The sequence below is a fragment of the Triturus cristatus genome, chromosome 9, assembly GCF_964204655.1.
Source record: "Triturus cristatus chromosome 9, aTriCri1.1, whole genome shotgun sequence".
In the NCBI taxonomy this organism is placed as follows: Eukaryota; Metazoa; Chordata; class Amphibia; order Caudata; family Salamandridae; genus Triturus; species Triturus cristatus.
This window is the reverse complement of record NC_140592.1, coordinates 940661101-940676910: the sequence shown is the minus strand read 5'-3', so window position 1 is coordinate 940676910 and position 15810 is coordinate 940661101.

The following is a 15810-nucleotide window of genomic DNA, read 5'->3' as shown; positions in this document are numbered from 1 at the left end:
AAAACTACTCACTTGCCAAATTTGAAAACTCTATAGTCTGCATTTAATTTGCTGTCACTTTGAGGTAAGATGATGGCCAGAATATCTTTATCTAAATAGACGTAAAAATGACAGATTGTCTAAATTATATAAATCATGTAATACATAGTCTTTGAATACTATGTTGGAGTATTAGAGTTCCATTCTCTCTTAGTATTTAACCATAAACTTTTGGAAATTTCATGTCTATGTATTAGGAGTGGACGTGTATAAGAATGAAAATGGATTAATGTGTATACATTTTGTAAATATAAATCTCATTTCGGTACAACCGGATTGATTAAAATGACACTGAAATTGTTTTTAATGTTTGTAAATATATGTGTATGTCCGTCAGTTTTTATGAATGTATTATATATATATATATATATATTTTTTCTATTTTCCTAATACAGCCCTGAAGAAGTTCCGCTAAGAAATTATATCTTGAAGGGAACGAAACGCGTTGGCTGTGGTTTTTGTATCTATCCACTTGAAATAAAAATAAAACATTGAAAAGTATAAATCAACTCTTGGACTATGCATCTATGTTCAGTGCACCTCCATTCAATGTAAATTATTGGTCAGATTCTGTACTGAGGCACCACTAGGTGAATGGTGCTGGAGAGTTTGTGCACTAACAGCCTGATAAGGCAGCAACTGATTAGAAGTGAGGTGCTACCATTTGAGTCCGTCACCTTGTATTAGTTTGGAAGTTCATTATGCCGTCTATCGAAAACTCAGATGCTTTGCTTCACTAATTAAGACTATCTCACACAAGTTCAAACGTCTGTTTTTCGTTTCACCTGATAACATTCCTATTTATTTAGTGCCCATCATTTTTGCATATAATCACTATGTCATGCAGTCCATTTTAATCAACTTCTCTTGTCAACACAGATTTTTCGCTACAAATATTATTAGCAAATAGTCTTTTTCATGAAAACAGATCTTCTACTTATATTATTATCTCTAGTGAATGCCAATAACCTACATAATACCAGCTTTCTATTTTTATGATTTCAGAAAATAATGATTTTAATTTAAATGTAAATTAAGTAAATAGTGCTATACATTTTTTATTTTGTTCTACATTTTAACAAAGTATGAAAACAATAAATGTACTTTAATGTTTAACATGAAACCATTTTTGCTATGTTGTTTTACGTTTAATAGCCCATTTTACCATCAGCACAGACTTCTATCTTGCAATCTTACACAATATAGATGATGCCCTCCTGAGCACAGATGAAGAGTGCCCCTGCCTCCTGATATTGCTGGAATTCTCAGTTTCCTTCGACACAGTCAACCATCTCACTATCAGACACACCCTGAAGTCTTGCATGGGATTCACCTGCAACAACCTTCACTGGTTCACCAGTTTGCTCACGTGGGCACCCCCAGGTCCCAAAAGATCCCTATCACCTGTGGAGTGTCCCCGGGCCCAATGCTGACCCCCTTCATCTTTAACATCTGCATGCATGCAGCTGCTTGATATTCTAATCACAGATAACATCATCAAGCTTCACCAATGCACCACTGATGATACACAACTCTACCGGAAAGTTTCCTCTGCTTCAGAAATCCAGTGCCTCAAACACTTCCTGCACATCATCGAGACCAGGATGTTCAGAGTCTACCGGAAGCTCAACCCAACTAAGACAGAATTCCTGTTTTTCCCTGAAAACAACAAAGAAGAAATAGTACAAACTACGCTCAATGAAATGAACCTTGATGGTTCCAAACCTCAAATTTCCTGAAACGCCAAGTCACTTGAATTCACTTTGGACACCAGCTTCACCCTAAAGGAAGATATCAGCAAAAAATAAAGACAGCCTGGGTCCAGCTCCCTCTTCTAATGAAAGTGAAACTGCTTTTTCCACAAAACGACTTCAGAACTGCAGCGCTTCAGTCGCAATCTTGCATTTGGATGGTGGTAGCGTCCTGGTCTATGGCTCACTAAACTCCACGCTTGCAGCCCTTAAGGGAAGCTTACACACCACTGATTGTGACATTTAGAATATGATCACATCATCCACATTCTGTTGGAACTCCATTTGCTCGCCTTACCGGCCCGCACCATCTTCAAAACCAGCTGCATCATTTACAAGGTCATCACGACCATCACCCTGTTTGTCCTGTAGACAAGCACACCATCTTGGTGATTCTCAGTGCACCCACAGCAGGACACCATCAGTTCCCAGATATGTAATAAAGAAAAAAAGCACAGAAGGCCTGTTCCATCCCCGCATGCAGGATCTGGAACAACATCCCTATATTTATAAGAACTATCCCAACACTGCTCCAATTCAGGAAAAAGCTGAAGGCTAAGTGTGGGCAGCAAACTCCGCCCCGCCAGCAGAGTTGACGGAGTTTGCCCATTTTGTGAACTCCACTGGAGTGCGGAGTTTGGCAAAAAACTATTCCCACAGTCGGCAGAAGGGAGTTTGCCAGTTCAGCCGGTGCACCACTCACCTTATTTTTTCTTTCATGCTTGGCTCATCTTTGTTTTTGCTTAAAGCCAGGCTAGACACATGTAGTTGTTTGTTTCCCTCGCCCCCCCCATGCCAAAGCAGCGGTGAGGGCGGCTGATAGACGCAATCACTCCGTTTAATTGACCCAATCGGGTGACAGCTTGGAATTTATTGTCCTGCTGCAGAGTGGAGCCGGGACTGAGGAGGATGTGAGGCCTGCACCCAGCCTCCTGACTGAGGGTGCTTTCCTTCGATGGATGCCTCCCCTCACACATTTAGGAGAAGCATGAGATATGGCGCACATGTCTACTGTATGACACCGCCTGCATGTTAAATGTAGTAAATTGCTCTGTGACGACTCTCTTGGTCCCAACTCCCAATCACCCTGTGGATGACGGCGGCAGTGCATGGTATTCCTGTGTGTTGTAGTCTGCAGGTCACGGTCCAACCGGGAATGCAGGAGGAACACAAGGTGCTATGGGGCACCATGTGCTATATTCTGCCAGTTACGGTCCACTTGGGAGAGCAGGACGACGAGGCGCCATAGCGCACTGTGTGTGGTGGTCTGCTGATCACTGTGTACTCGGGGAGCACAAACCGCTATATTTTATGATTTTATTGTCAGCTAATAGTATTTTGTAGGGGTGGCTGGCCAAGCAATACATACTCCGCTCGGACACGGAACTCTGCGGAACTTGGTGGAGTTTTCAGTAACTCTGCAGAATTCCATGGAGTGAAACTCTGTGAACTCCTCACAGGCCTACTGAAGACGCGTCTCTTTAATTTTTTTTTAAATATGTTTTTATTGAGTTTTCAACTTTTATGAATTAGTATCCATACACATATGTCATAGCATGAAACAGTGATATCCATTTCGAAACAATCAGCATGGCAACTTAGTAGAGCATCAATTAACAGAGCAAACTTTGAGGCACAGCAGAATGCTGTGCCTGCTTGCATCCTATGGCTAGAGTACATGTGCATCAGCGTGTCTTCTCCGGCTCTGTGACTCAAGATATGTGCCAGTGCTATGACATACTACAGTATTAATGCTCATGTTTTAGGATGGCGGGCAATAACGATATTGGGGCAACTTAAGATATAACAGGGTTGGTGTAACAAGTTCAGAGTTCCCTGGCGGCTCCCCCTCCTAAGTTAACGCATGTATAATTATCCTTGCCCATTAGTTCTCACTTACTTGCTGTAATGCGCTGTTTGTGGTGTGGGCGCATCCGTTGACCCCTGTGGCCAGCTTGCTTATACCACCTGACTGACTACACCATGAATATGCACACTCTTAACCCGCAGCATCGGCTATGAGTGGGATCTCGTCCGCGCCCTCGCCAGCTCGCAGCAACTCAGTTAGCATTGCATCCCAGCCCGCGGCCATCGAAATCTTGTGTATGCCCGTGATGTCTTCACGGCAGATTGCAATGCGTTCTGCTTTGGCCCATGCTAGCATTGAATGTCTTCATGACTGTATGTGGGGTGGGGGGGTCTTGTGACTTCCACTTTTTGGTAATTAACCTCTTGGCTACTACTATTCCCAGATCCAGAGACCTGGAGGATACTTTATTACTATGTGTTCGACGGTATAGATGTGAGATGTAAGTCTGCCACTCAAAAGCGATCGTGTGTTCTGTGCAGGTTGACAGTGTATCCGCGACCTCCCTCCAGTAAGTGAAAAGACATGTGCAACAGATCTGCGTCGGCAACAGCGCATCGCAGGCTGTCAGAGTCTTTGCAGTTAAAGTAACGGTTGATTTTAACGGGTGTGCGATATGCCCTTTGTGTAATATAGTATTGAATTTGGCAAAAGCGCATGTTCCTAATAATACGCACAGGGCTCTCCAGCACGTGGGCCCACTCCGTGTCTGAGAGCTGTTGCCCCAGATCCTGCTCCCATCGATTATGAAGTGGCTGCAGGTTGGCTGCTGTGTGCTGATGAAGGGAGGCCGCAAACCTCTGCGTGGGAGATCCTCCACTGCCCATGACAGGCAGGTATTGCATAGTGAGATGGATCTGGGGCTCAGTTGCAAGGTCTCCCCACTTGGACGTGAGTGTGGTCATTAATGAGCGGTGTAAGATGAACTGGCCGGGGGTCGTGCCTCCTCCACCTGCAGTGTCGTGTAAGGAATTAGTGCGCCATCTCAGGTCTCCTAAAGATTGGATACCCATCCCATGCCAGCCATAGAGCTCTATTTCTGCCACCGCTGATTGACCTGTAGGTGACTCTTCCAGGGGCAATGCCGGCGCGTATGGTGTGACGTGCCTCGTTAAAAACAGACTTCTGCTGAAGCATTTATATGCTATTCTGAGTAGAAGAGGCTCTAGAAGTCTCGTGGTCGTGCTGGGATGAAATAGCTACGGGTGCGGGTACCTGATCCTTGTAGGGCCCCGGCAGTTATATGGGGAGTGTTCATTAATCACTCCATGGGTCTCGGTAGGGGGTGATGGCCAGTAGGCACACCGTACATACCGTGCTAAAATCAACGGGTCCAGTTTCAGAGGGATTGCACTGGTACCGAGTGGGTGCCTGGCTTTGCTGGTGGTGTGCCTACTAGTCATCACCCCCCTTAATGAACACTCCCCATATAACTACCGGGTCCCTACAAGGATCAGGTACCCGCAGGAACGACAGATTTTAACCATTTTTTCTGTTTTCTTTCACATACATGACCTCCTGGTTAGGGTGAGCCTTAGCGCGCTCACACCGCCGGGGTCTACACACTGTCCTGAAGAATGCCTAGCTAGTCGCAACATACAGGCAGAAATATGTTGACCCCTCACAGTGAGACATAGCTGAGACATCTATCCAGCATATATACCGCTCACTTTACTTTTAACCATGCCAGTTTGGCCGACGAATAAAATTACTTTTGGACACAACCCAGACACTTTTTAATATCACTCCACATTCACTTGCACTTATAAAACATACAATATCAACCAGCTCCACAGTAATTCTGGCGTTGAACCACACCGGGGAGGTTTTCGACCTTCCTGGTGGGGCCCGATGATGAAGCATGCCACCAACTAGTTTGGTGAGTGAGGGCTTTCTAAAGAGTCAAATCTGACTCTTTATGCTCGCTCTTCTCCTAAGAAGGCACACTCTTCTGTTGTTTTGACTACTTTTTTAGGGGGGCCAAGAGTGCTCCTTGTAACAAAACCCTCTCTCTCTCTTGTTGTTTAATGTTATATCCCCGTATACCCAAATAACGAAATGTGTGTGCCTCCCACTGTACCTGCACACCATTAAGTGTGTACCCCAAATCACAATTCCCCCCCTAAACGAGTACAGACAGGACTTGCTGGCGTTAACTATGGGCAATAGCTCACTTAATCTTCCTGATGGCCCCCAGCACCGGGACACCTCTCCGGAGGTAGCTGTGTGCTTTACAAAGGCTGGTACGCTGGTATGCTGGTATCTGCGTACAACAACATCTTATGCTGGCCATCTCCGAGCGGGATGCCGTCTCCCAGTGTGACGCGGATTGTCTCTGCCAGTGGTTCTTTACCAAACGTAAAGAGTAGGGGGGACAGGGGGCATCCCCGTCTGGTCCTCCTTCGCACTGGGATCGTGTCTGATATGTACAGGCCCACTTTGACTCCTACCGACGACTCTGTGTATAATAAGCGCACCATTCGAAGGAATGTGGCCCCTAGGTTGTATTTCTCCAGAGCTGCAACCAAAAACTCCCACTCCAGAGTATCAAATGCCTTCTCTAGGTTCAGAATTAGACTGCCGGCACATGGCCAGTTGGGCACGGAGTCTGTTGCGATTCTGAAGAAGCGTCGCAGGTTGAGCGAGGTGTTTTGGGAAGGCACAAACCCATTCTGGTCGGCATGAATTAGGGTAGGGACCACCTGTGTGAGCCTGTCTGCTAAGACTTTTGCCAAAATGTTATAATCTACATTGAGATGGGCTAGTGGCCTGTATGAGCCTAACTCAGTGGGTTCCTTGTCGGGCTTAAGTAATGTCACCAAATTCGCCTCGCGTAATGATGGAGGAAGACGTCCTCCGTATAGGGCTGCCACGAACGGCACCTGCAGGTGCAGTGTCAGTGATGTTTGATATGCTTTGTAATACTCCGTGGGAAGTCTGTCCTGACCCAGTGTTTTCCCCATGGCTAGGGATTCAATTGCCTCTGTAATTTCCTCTCGCGTAATTGGCTCAGTCAGCATCTCCTTGTGGTCCGGTGCTGCCTCTGGTAGCTGAATGGCGTCCAGTTACGCTTGTAGTTCTTGTTCGTTACACTGCCCCCTGGATTGGTAGAGTGTGGCATAGTGCGCGCCATGGTGGTGTGTATCTCATGCTGGGTATATACTAACTGGCCCGTTTCAGCGTGTAGTGCTCCTGTTGGTCTATGAGCTTGCTCCTGCTGAATGAGCCACGCCAGTACCCAACCCGCCCGATCTGCCAATGTATGCGTGCCCACGATGTGTGCTGTGTAATTGTGACACCTGAGCCTTTCTAGTTGTTCTGTATGTTCTGCCTGCAACGCCTCCAGGCGATGTGTGCCTCCTCCACTTCCCGCCTCCGGGTTTCGTGCCACAGCAGCTGCACTACTATTTTTCGGAATGAGTGAGACAGTTGCTTTCTTATGTTCCAAGTGGCTCCTAGGCAGTGTCCCCTCATGGTCATCTTGAAGGCCTCCCACTCAAGTAGCATGTCACCCACAATAACCTCATTATCCTCAAAGTATTCCAGAATTGACGTCCATAATGATGATCTAAATGCTTGGTCCTCCAGCGCTGCTGGCGAATATAGCTGTTTACAACAAATGCGTTGTTCACGCATTCCTATACAACACGGTTGTTACAACGACCACGTTATTACCACGTGAACCTTTACGACGCAAGTCGTTTCAACAACTTGCTGTAAGGGGCACGCTGGACTTAGGAATGGTATTATTTACTATTCCTACTCCAGTTTGTGCAACAGCAGGGAAGGTGTTGGATTCTAAATCCAACACCAGGCGCACCCTCCAGCAAGTCATTGAAACAACTTGTGATGTAATGGCACGCGTGGTAACAACGCGGTTATTGTAAGGACCACGTTGTAATGGTACCGCGTTGTGGAGACTGCATTGTAAACACTGTTTCCCCTGCCGGCTGGAGTCGCCATGTCGGGATCGGGGGAGATACTTTCCAGGTGAGTTGTAATAGCTGGGGGTTGTGATCAGAGTGTGTGCGCCCCAGGTACTCTAACTTCTGGATGAGTGGGAACAGAGCGTGCAAACCCACTATACAATAAAGTCTTACATTTGTAAAGCGCACTACTTACCCGTGAGGGTCTCAAGGCACTGGGGAGTGGGGAATGCTGCTACTGCTCAAAAAGCCAGGTCTTGAGGAGTCTTCTGAAGGTCAGAAGTTCTTGGGTCTGCCGTAGTTGGATGGGGAGAGTGTTCCAGGTCTTCAGAAGCGGGGGACTGTGGCGAGGGCGAGGTCGGCGGAGCGGAGCTGGCAGGTGGGGTGTAGAAGCTGAGTCGTCTGTTGAGGTACGTTGGTCCAGTGATGTGGAGTGCCTTGTGTGCGTGGGTGAGGAGCTTGAAGGTTATCCTCTTGTTGATGGGGAGCCAGTGCAGGTCTCTCAGGTGGGGTGTGATGTGGCTGCGGCGAGGGATGTCGAGGATCAGGCATGCAGAGGCGTTCTGGATGCGTTGGAGCCGTCTCAGGAGTTTGGCTGAGGCTCCTGCGTAGAGGGCGTTTCCGTAGTCCAACCTGCTGCTGGCGAGGGCCTGGGTGACCGTTCTTATCGTTTCAGTGGGGATCCACTTGTAGATCCTGTGGGGCATGCGGAGGGTGTTGAAGCAGGAGGAGGAGACGGCGTTGACCTGTTTAGTCATGGAGAGGGTGGAGTCGAGGATGACCCCTAGGTTGCGTGCGTGGTCAGTGGGTGTTAGAGTGGTTCCAAACATGGGGTTGAGCTGTGTTGCACATGACTGCGCGGGGGCAAACTCACGGATGACGTTCATCTAAACTGCGTGGCCTTCCTACAAGACAAGCCGCTTGGCGTTTAATAAAAGCCAGAGATGAGAAGGCAAACCAATGCAGGCTTTAATTAAATGCAACCATCGACAAAGACAGGTCTGCTCTCCAGCGTATTCCCCAAGTCAGAATGCCTGACCTCCCCTGAGCTCATCAAGTTTCACATTCTATTGCTAAGACGACTAAGTGTTCTATATTCTATCATGCAAGTAAATTACAAAACATCCCCTTTACAAAATAAAAAAACTGACAGGAAATAATAAACAAAATAACAACAAAAGAATGCATCATAACTGGAAACAAGGTATAGAAATAAAAACAAGGAATACCAAAAAAAAACATAGTTCTAATACAAGACATAATCTTTAAATTTCGCTGGTACATGTCTGAGTCTAGTTGAAGTACCATAATTTCCAACTCTATCCGCAGGAACACAACTGCGGGCATTGGCTGCACAAGAATCTGAATCAACAAATTTAACCAACCATGACATACTCCAAGTGCAACCATTGTCCAAAGTAACAACATTTTTTTAATTGCTGTGATGACAAAAGGTCCAAGAAGATTAGACAATCCTTTATGACCATACTTGTTTTTTTTTACCCAAACACGATCACCAAGATTCCACTTCCTCTCCTTCACTGACATTCTGTCATCATAACGCAATTTATACTTCCGCTGATACTCAGCAATTCTACTCCTTCTCACATCATCACTCACAGCATTGCTTTTCCATTCAGGAAGCCACACTGTGTTCAATTTCGAAACCGCTAACCTTCCCCTCAAGGCTTCAAAAGGTGATTTTTGGGAAATGGCATTGGTAATTGTACGGTGTGCCCACCATGTTTCTCTTAACACTCCACTGAAAGAAACTGCAGAATCAAGTGCCCTTTGAGCACAACTCCTGACTACCCTATTCATTCTCTCCGTGAGACCATTGGCCTGTGGAGAATACAATGCAGTCTTCAAATGAACTATACCAAGACCTTCAAGAAAAGCTTTCATCTCATGGGAGATGAACTGCACCCAATTGTCAGTAACTAAATATCTAGGTATACCTTCAGATGTAAAAACATCTTTCAAAAATTCAATCACAGACTTGGAATTAACAGTACCCATGCATTTAGAAACTACCCACTTCGAGGTGTAGTCCACCAAGAGAACAACAAACCTCTCCTGGGGAGGCATTAACTCAAAGGGACCCATGATTTCTAATCCCAACTTAGTCCAGACTACATCTGGTACCTCCACAGGCGAAAGGGGAACTTGGCTGGCCACATGAGACTTGTCATTGATGGCACATAAATGACAGTCTTTGATAACACTCTCTACCATTCGGTCCATTCCCGGCCACCAGTACCTCTCTCTGACCCGTGTTTTTGTAAGACTTCTTCCAAGATGTCCCTCATGGGCTAAGTTAATTACCTTATCCCTTAGAACATCAGGCGGTACCAATCTATCACCCCTCAACAATTTGTTTCCACAAAAGGATAAGTCATCCCTTACACTCCAAAATGACTTCACCGCCGGATTAAGATCTTTGTAGCTTGACCAACCTTTGGATATAATTTCCTTCAGCGAATTGAACATTTTATCTTTGGCAGCACAAGTTAACCACTCTTCCTCCAACAGTGAATTCTCCATCACCCAATTTACACACTCCAACTCATCACTCACATTTCCAGAGTCCACCGGCAACCTAGACAAACAGTCAGCTGACTTATTGTCCAAACTTGAAATATTGTGTACGCGGAAGTTAAACTCTGCAAACCCTCACTCCATCTCTTAAGTCTAGGAGTCATGTGATCACTATGATGGCTTGAAAAAATTTGAACAAGGGGGCGATGATCAGACTTCACCATGAACGGAATCCCCCATAGATAAAATTTAAAATGTTGTATTGCCCAATACACACTAAGTGCCTCTCTCTCAAAGCAAGAATAATTGACTTCTGCATCTCTAAGGGCCCTGGAGGCAAAAGCCACAACTTTCTCCTCCCCATTCTCTACCTGAGAAAGCACCGCTCCCAACCCCTTAAGGCTGGCATCTGTTGTAAGGATAGTCTTCAATTTGGTATCAAAATGACCCAAAGTCAGCATCTTTCCAATTTCAGACTTAACCAAATTAAAAGCTTTCTCACATTCTGATGTCCAAACAAAACGCGTTCCTTTTTTTAATAAGACCCTGATTGGCTCAACCACACTGGCAAACCCTTTCACAAATTTAGAGTAAAACTCTGCCATACCTAGAAAAGACCTAACTTGTTCCTTGTCTTGAGGTGTAGGAGCTCCGACTATGCTTTCAGCAAGTTGCAATTTGGGTTGTATACCCTCACCAGAAATAACATGCCCAAGATAAGTTACCGACTTTAGTCCAATTCGACACTTATCTTTCTTCACAGTAAGTCCCTTCTCACTCAACTTTCTCAAAACAGATCTCAAAACCTCCTCATGTTCACTCTCACATTTCTCATAGGCTAAAATATCATCTTGAAAAAACAAGACATTAGGAAGGTTTCCAAGTATCATCTTCATTATCCTCTGAAAACAAGCCGCCGCTGAGGCTAGCCCAAAAGGCATTCTCAAAAACCGATATGCCCCCAAAGGAGTGACAAAAGAAGTCAGATGCCTAGAGTGCTCGTGGAGTTTGACCTGATGGTAAGCGGACGACAAGTCCAAGACACTAAATATCTTAGCCCCCTTCAGTAAACTTAGACACTCTGAAATATTTGGAAGAGGTTGGCGATCTACCCAGATCCATTCATTCAATCAGCGCAAGTCCACACACATCCTCACAGCAGAACCACCATCTTTGGGTGCCAAAACCACTGGAGCTAGCCACTCTGAAGCTTCAATCTCCTCAATCACACCCAATTTTAGCAATCTTTCCAGTTCCAGCTTTAGTGGCTCGACCATCAAATTTGGTACTCTCCGTACCTTATGCACACAGGGTTTGGCGGAATCTTTTAAAATAATTCGATGCTCAAAGCCCTTAAGACAACCAAGAGCATCAGAAAATACTTCCGGAAAGTCTTTGAAATACTTCTCACTAACATCCACTCCCTCAATCGACAATTTGACCATGTGAATTCGCACATACTTCATCCATCAACATGACTTGATTTTCTGGGTTCTTGGCTTTAGGATTTAAAATGATGCCTAAGTAACGTTGATGCCTCCAACCAAGAAGATTATCTCCCCTCACAGCCACATATACTTTTCCCATGGTCTCCCTATGCTTAAATACAATTCTTGCAGTCACGTAACCCACAATATCCACATGAGACCCTCCATAACTGATAGGAGAAATATCTGGAGGTTGAAGTTTGACATTCTCTAGCTCAACCACTTCATCCCATATTTTGTTCCCAATCAGCGTAAAGGGAGAACCAGAGTCATGCATAAGAGTAAAATTGCTACCATCCAGCGTAATATTACAAAATGGCATTACAATTTTCTCAGAGTCCACTTTGTCTTCACCCTCTGAAATGCTAGAGATAACTACTGTGCGAATAGTGTCAGAGGAATTCTCCACATTGCGATTTTTCTTTGTAGATTTGCAGACATGGGCATAATGTCCCTTGATCCCACAGTTAATACACACGGATTCCCTAGCATAACAATTGGGAAAACTGGATGAATGAGAGAAACTTCCACATCTGTAACAACACACTCTCTGATTGTCACTATTATGCTTCTCTCGGTCAGAAGGACGTTGCTGTCGAAAGTCACGTTCATTGCGCAGTTGGACTTCTTTGCTGAAGGTAGTGCGAGATTGAGTGTTCTTCAAGGCGCTTTTATTCTTTGACCCTAACGACACTTTAGCAATGCTCTCAGAAAGTTCATCTTCAGCGTCACACTCTGACATGGAGTGGACATTATCCTGACCTTTCTTTGTGTTTTCACTGTGAATATAGTCACAATCCTCACGATTTTTCCTTATTTCCTTCACCCACGAGGAAGTGTTTTCAACACATTCGACAATCGCAATGGCCTCAGTTAATGTGGGATTTTTGGACAGTAGTTTCCCTTGTACTCTTGAGCTGTTGGTGCACCTTACTAGTTGATCCCTCACCAGAGATCTGGTAAATCACCAAATTCACAAGTACGTGCTAGCGTTTTTAGAGAAGCTACATAGGTTCCCACACGTTCAGTAGGCCCTTGAACCCTTGTGAAAAACCTATGTCGTTCCAAAACTACATTGATTCGCGGTCCAAAGTATCATTCCAACATAGTCATGGACATCTCATACACATCAGCAGGTTCACCATCACCATTACCAACAGTTATGGGGTCCATGCTGTCATAAGTGTTCCTGCCTTCCACACACAGATTATGTAGTAATCTGGCTTGTTTCCTGACTGCTGAAAAAATTTCTCCCCCAATTGCTACCAGGTAAGAGTCAAATAGGTTTCTCCACCTCTTCCATGGAAGGATAGGTTCACCCTTCTCAGATAAAAACGCTGGAGGTTGAGACATGCTGGAGGCAGTGGCCATTTCTATATTTTTTTTATATATATAGTTCAAAATAGTACACTCAGCAAAACCAAGACAAAAACAAAGAAAAAAAAATCCAGTATAAATAAATTCCTCACCGTAATATAGCTTTCACAAGCAGTTGATCAGTCAACCATAAAGAAAGACGAAGAAACTCCGTATCACGCCGTTTGTAGAATGAGGAATCACTTTTCAATTCAAAGCGCATATAGTTGCGACTTATGCAATACATTCGAAAGTAGCCCAAACCAATATGGCCGCCACGCTGAGAGACGTGATGCGAACCATGACGTCAGCCTCACTGTGGGGTTTCGAATTCTGACGCGCAGCCGAGATGAATGCGCCGTGTGGAATGCTGAGTGCTGGAAGCAACAGAGTGCGCTGAGGCTCGCGAAGGCTTTTTGAAAGTAAGCAAAGAACAGTTACTTACTTCGCATGTATGTCCTTCACATAGAAGTCCTTGATAGAGAATACAAATTAACAAAACTCCATATGAAGTGTGTGACCTATAAATCCAATTGACACGGTGTCCATATGCGAGTGGAGAGAAAGTCGTTGAGTCCTTAAATCCATTCCGTTGACAAACCGCCCAGCCCGGAAAACATTTTTTGGGTTCACAGGGGAATCGATGGTTGTAGCTTGTCCCCAATCAAGTGCTACTCGTCACTAGTAATAAAAGCCAGAGATGAGAAGGCAAACCAAGGCAGGCTTTAATTAAATGCAACCATCGACAAAGACAGGTCTGCTCTCCAGCGTATTCCCCAAGTCAGAATGCCTGACCTCCCCAGAGCTCATCAAGTTTCACATTCTATTGCTAAGACGACTAAGTGTTCTATATTCTATCATGCAAGTAAATTACAACAGCGTTCCCTGCGTGTAAGGTGTGCACATACAGTTTGTGACTGGATGGGATAGAACAGACTATGGACCATACATTATGTATCAACATTTCACTTCTGAGGCATTCACATACAGTCATAATATATCATCTTCCATCTGCGGCGTGATGTCTGACGGGTGTGGCCCTTGTCACCAAACCTGGATGGAGATGACACACTGGCACTCGATGAATGGGCTGGGCTCGAGTTGTGACCTGCGCATTGTAGGGTTGTTTCGATCATCGCAGCTACTTGAATTGCCTCCTGTCTCTCTATCATTCTTTCTTTTGGGTCAGGAGCAGCCGAGATCAGTGATGTGTTGTTGGGGCCTCTGCTCCCACCAGGGCGTCAAGTTCTCGTGCCCTGTCCTGCCGGCGCATCATCAGCCTGTGGTCTGGGTCCTGATAGTTGGCCCGATTCCTCCAACCAGTACCAGACCTCAGAGGGGGAGTCAAAGAAGCGGGTGGTGTCCTTTGTGGCAACACGTAGTCTAGCTTGGAACAGTAATGAATATCGAATATTGAACTCCCGGAGTTGTCGTTTCACTGCAGTATAGGTGCCCTTCCGTCTTCATCATGACTTGGTTGCCCCGGACTCTGATGTCTGCGAGCTTGCATGTTTCACATAGTAGCGAATCTCTATCCCTGTAGTTGAGTAGTTTGAATAGGAATGGCCGAGGTCTGGCTCCCAGGGAGGGTTTGTGTGCTGCTACTCGACGAGCATGCTCTACCATGAAGTGTGCTGACAGAGCGCCAGTCGACAGTAGGTCCTTAAGCCAGCATTCCACATATTACACCGGATTATGGCCTTCCATGCCTTCAGAGAGACCCATTACTCAGATGTTGTTGCAGCGCGACTGCCCTACAGCATCCTCCACCCTGTCTTCCAGGGCATCCATTCGGTCAAGTAAATCCTGCAGGGCGGTTGATAGACTCTGTGCGGTGGGTCTTAGTTCTGATAGGGATTGTTTGTGGGTGCGGACCTTTTCCACCAGTTTATGGTGGTCAGCACGCAGTAATGGGAAGTGCAAGGTTACTTTGTCTATTTTCAATTCCAGTGAGGTCCTAGTCTGATCCAGCACCGCTCCTATCTTCTCAACCGCCACCACCTGCCTGGGTTCTAGTTCTTCAGTTTGGGCGGGTGCGGCCAGCACAGAAACAGGGGGAGTCGAGGCGGTGGTTTGGCAGTTATTATTGTCCATACAGTTTGGGATCCAACTGGACGCGCCACATGCACAGTATACCACAATCTTCAGAGCCCAGGGGGCAGTGCTGGCTGTGTGCGCCAGGTGTGGGTGACATGTTTCTTCTTCCCCACTTAATTTTTGGCACGTTTACTGTAGGGTTGAGGGCTGGGACGACTCCCCAGCTGCCGAGTAACTAGTTGGGCCGTGGTGCACCCAAAGAAGATCACGTAGGCGTGGTGCCTTCAGGGTGTCCAATTCCGAGTCAGATGGCACTGCTGTGGGTGTGACTTTCAGTGCGTGGTGGGCCCTGGTCTGGGCAGTAGCCCACAGAGCTAAGAGGGCCAGTATGAGTTATGGGGTGTCTGGTTGGTGCTTTTTGTCTTCCTACGTGCCGCCTGCCTACACGGAGTCCATTGCTTACTCCTGGGCCCACAGGACTGACTGGGCCCTTTCATGCGCAGCGAGGTGGGCCACAGGCTCCGTGCGGTGCACCCGACTCAGCACCGCCGCGTCGTATTGTGTCCCTTCTCTGTGCGATCCAGGTTTAGCCACCACCATCAGGCTCCCACCAGTCCGGTTAGGCCTTGTCATGCTGTATGAGGCAGGGGCATCTCTGCTCCGCGTTACGTAGCGCTCTTCCATAAGAAGACACGTCTCTTTAATGAACACTACATCACAATGCACTAACGACTACATGCTTGTCTTTAAACCTCTGCAGGTCTCCGCTGCCTTTAGGCATGGATTGCGTTATAGAAATACCACATACA